Here is a 4643-nt window from a genome sequence, read left to right on the forward strand (position 1 = left end):
TTCTATATTTGTTGCAAACGTACAAATTCTTGTACATATTTTGCTACAGTGTATGCATTTAACCTTTTCTCTTTTATTGTAGTAAACATACAGAGCACAGAGCTTACCATTTGAAAGTGTATAATTCAGCGGCATTGAGTACATTTGCATTGTCGGGCAGCCATCGCCACCGTTTAGTTCCATAAATTTTCCATCACTCAAAACGGAAATCTCATACCTATTAAGCAGCCACCCCGTTTCCTCCTTGCCCCAGCCCGTGGCAGGCATGAATCTGCTTTCTGTCTGTAGATTTGCCTATTCTGGACATTTTATATAAATAAAATTACAGCGGGTGGTATTTTGTGTCTGACTTTTCTTTTTAAATATGTTTTTAATTTTAGATTTACAAAAAAGTTGTGAAGATAGAAAGTTCCCATACACCCTGTATTTAGTTATGGATGTTTTTAAAGTCATGGATTTTGTATATTTAGAGTGTTCTAATCCATTACAGAGCTTATTCTTTCTGATGATTGAATTGCCTCAACTTGGCTAGTGGGAACCTCCTCAAATTGGCTTCCGGGCTTCTGTGTCTGTTTTGATTTATGAACCTGAAGAAGGCTAATCTCTTTAGGGTGGCACCTAGAAGCCAGCTGTCAGGAAGTGTGCATGCGTGATGCTGGATGAGGAAGGAGAGTGGAGGGGAGGGAGGTAAAGGGCTTAGAGTAGTAGGAAAAAAATAGGATGCTGGCCAAGTGCAGTGGCTCACGCCTGTAATCCCAGCCTTTTGGGAGGCTGAGGCAAGCAGATCACTTAAGGTCGGGAGTTCAAGACCAGCCTGACCATCATGGAGAAACACAGTCTCTGTTAAAATTATAAAATTAGCCTGGTGTTGTGGTGCATGCCTGTGATAGGGAGGCTGAGGCAGGAGAATTGCTTGAACCCAGGAGGCGGAGGTTGCGGTGAGCCAAGATCGCACAGTTGCGCTCCAGCCTGGGCAGCAAGAGCGAAACTCCATCTCAATTAAAAAAGAAAGAAAGACAGAAAAAAATAATAAAATGCCAATTCTATTTCTAGGGAAAAACGGCATTTTGTGCAATATGCTCTGGAGCTTTGAACACTGCCAGCACATTTCCCGCTGTGCTGGAGATTCTGTCTCTATTAACAAACCCAAGCTGGCCTCCTTCCTTTAGGGCTGTGGGGAGCCAGGCCTGCTGGGCTCACTTGCCCAGCCCATTGATAATTAAGCAGGCCCACTGCTGTCTTTCCCCAGAGCTCATCAGCCACAGGCTCTGGGGGGATGATTAGCAAGGGCTGCAGAGCTCCACGATGCCTCTGCTCGGCTGAGAAGAGCTGCTGCAGTCCCTCCCCATCCAGCATCCAGGATGGCATGAGAGGAGTTGGCAGATGCCCTGGGTTTGCCTGCCGAGCGCCACTCTGCTGTGTGTGTGTGTGAAGGCGGCCAGAGAGGGAGGACATGCACAGCAGAGAGGCGGCTGTTCACCGACATGTTTTGTGTTGCAAATTTGCAGCGGTTTCCTCCTTTGATCCTCACAACAGCAGGTGTTAAGAGCTCCGTGTGGCCAAAGATTCCTGTATGCTTTGGGCATAAGAGGTAGAACGAGTCCCCATCCTCAAGGAGTTTGCTAGGGAAGCATTGGGTAGCTCTGTCAGGCCATCCAGGAGAAGCTGATAAAAGGAGAAGACCAGACAGCCTGCCACGAGGGCTGAGCTGTGCAGTGCCCAAGTTCCTGTAGCATTTGCAGTAGCAGGTCGGGGCAGTGGGGGACAGCGTCACCATCATCAGCAACACCACTAGCGAGACTCTCTGTTAGGCTGTGACGTAGGCCCATGCTGGGCTGGCTGGGCGGGGGACCGCCTCTCTGCCCTGGGTGTGCACACGAAGTTTCTGGCCTCTGCAGATGACAATCAGTAATGATGCCAGAGGAGATGCAAGGCGGGAGGAGCTCTGAGTTAAAGAGAGAGCTGGAGTCTCACCAGGCAGGGGAGCAGAGAGTTGTGATGGTGGATGAGGCTCTGGGGCCTCATGGTCCTAGTGTGCGCTATGGGCAGGCCTCCATATCCTCGCCGGCAGATGGAAACTGCCGCCTTCTTCTGGGTTGCTGTGAGAACGCAGTGAGAGTGTGCTGGGGCCTGGCTCAGGGCAGCTGCTCAATAAGTCTGGTTGGCATGAGTGAAGGTCTCGTTGTACATGCTCAAAAAGGAAGATGGGGAAGCCTGACAACTTCCTACAAGAGGAGCATCTTGGATAATCACTTGGGGTGGAGTAGCCAGGGATACTGTGATAAGAGAGAGGCACAGTGAGTTTAAGCATGAAGCTCAACCCCTGTGAGGCCACAGACGAAGAGGAGAAAGTTCTGCCCCAACACCATGGTGACCTCCAGACCCACGCTGTGTGCTCTGCTCCCTGGCTCGAGGGTTCCATTGCACGGGTACTGTACTTCCACGAATTTCAGAGAACTTGCAGATCCTGGACCCCCGTTGCTGCTGATAAAGCCAAAAGCAAGAAAAATCTTTAGTTGGCCTTTTCTTGACAGGCCACAGCCCCCCCAGCACCTGAGGCTGATGCACCAATGATCCAGCGGACTTGTCTGTGAAGAGGACCTGGGCAGGAAAACCAAGGCTTTGCCTTTAGTGGCTGTCCTGTCTGTCTGTTGAAGCAGGATAGAGCCATGTGAAGATAACGATGGTGTATAATTAGGTGTACATAATTATCGTGTTCTAGCATGTTCTTGTAACACATCATGTATGATGGTGCGTAATTAGGTGTTGCTATGTGGTAGTAAAAGAGGGCTTCTTAGAAGAAGGACACCTGAGCCCCAAGGACAGGGGGAGTTTGAATGGAGAGAATGCAGAGGAAAGGAATTCCAGGGGAGTGACAGGAAAATGCACTGGACTTGGAATCAGGAGATTTGGTTTTGGCTCAGTCGCTCATTGGCTATATTCTTTGCTCAAATCACTTCACTTCTTTGAACCTTAGTTTCTTTACCTGTCTGATGGCTCTGATAATACACAGGGTTGTATCGCAGGGTTATCATCAGGATTAAATGAGACTGCATTGATCCATAAAGCACCCTGGCCAATGCCTGGCACACAGAAAGCACCCAAAAAATGCTGACACTTTGGGAAAAAACGGGCATGGGGCTAGCAGGCCTGAACTCAGGGCCCATGGGCAGGGACCATGAATGGGCTACTGAAACTACCTTTAAATCTTTGTATATTAGTCTCTTTTGTATTTTTATAATGTAATACCCAAGGCTGGGTAATTCATAAGAAAAGAGGTTTATTTGGCTCACGATTCTGCAGGCCTCACCAGAAGCCAAGCATGCTACTGGCGCCTGCTCAGCTTCTGATTAAGCTCATAGAACTTTTACTCATAGCAGAAAGCAGGGGGAGCCAGTATGTCACATGATGAAAGAAAGAGCAAGGGAAAAGGAAGGAGGTGCCAGGCTCCCTTAAACAAGCAGCTCTTACATAACTAACAGAGTGAGAACTCACTCATCACCGTGAAGAGGGCACAAACCCATTCATGAGAAATCTGCTCCCATGATCCGTCCCCGCCAGGCCCCACCTCCAACACTGGAGGTCACATTTCAGTGGGAGAGCTGGAGGAGACACATCCAAACCATATCAGTTTGTGTATTTGTTCTTTTCACTTTTTCTGGAATGAGTGTTTCATGGATTCACCAGAAACCCCCAAAATAAAGAGCCATTGACACAGAGCTTCGGACATCTGTCTCTGAGGGGAGACCAGATCCAGAAAGTGATCTTACCGGTTAGTTTATTTCACCGAGGATATTGTCACATGGCATTCTGGACATCTTCCCTTGGCTCCCTAGATGCATTTTCCACCAGGCTCCACCCTACTCTCGGTCCTAGGGAGCAGACACGCATGCACCGTGTCACCCAGCCCCTCTTGCTTCTCTACCCTGTCACCAAAGTCAGATAAAGACATCAGATGATGTGAACATTATAGACCAGTATACATTATTAATATAGATGAAAAAGCATCAATAAAATAATAGCAAAGTGAACCTAACAGCATATTAAAAGGATTATATTCCACGCGTAGGTGGGATTTATCCCAGGAATGCAAGGGTGGTCCAACATAAGAAAACAATCTGTGTAATACATCATATGGATAGCACAAAGGAAAAAAAAATGTGAGGTAATCTCAGTTGATACAGAAAAATAATCTGAGAAAATCCAATATCCTTTCACTATAAAAACACTCAGAAAACTAGGAAGAGAAGAAAACTTGTTAATATTTTAAATGGCATTTATTAAAAACCCAAAGATAACATCATAATCATTGGTGAAAGGCTCAATGCTTTCTCCGTAAGATCAGAAACAAGACAAGGATGCCCACTTTTACCACTGCTATTTGGCATTGTACTGGAAGTTCTAGCCAGAGAATTAGGCAAGAAAAAGTAATAAAATACATGCAAGTTGGGAATGAAGAAGTAAAACTGTTTTTACTTACAGATAACCTGGTTATATACATAGAAAACACCTAAGTATTTAGGCACAAGCTCAACCCAAAAGGATCAGTTGCTTCTATCCACCAGCAATAAACAATGCAAAAAGGAATTGAGAAACCAATTTCATAAAAAATAGCATCTAAAAGAATAAAACAGGAATAAATT

This window comes from Cebus imitator, unplaced genomic scaffold (genome assembly GCF_001604975.1).
Source record: "Cebus imitator isolate Cc_AM_T3 unplaced genomic scaffold, Cebus_imitator-1.0 Scaffold167, whole genome shotgun sequence".
NCBI lineage: Eukaryota > Metazoa > Chordata > Mammalia > Primates > Cebidae > Cebus > Cebus imitator.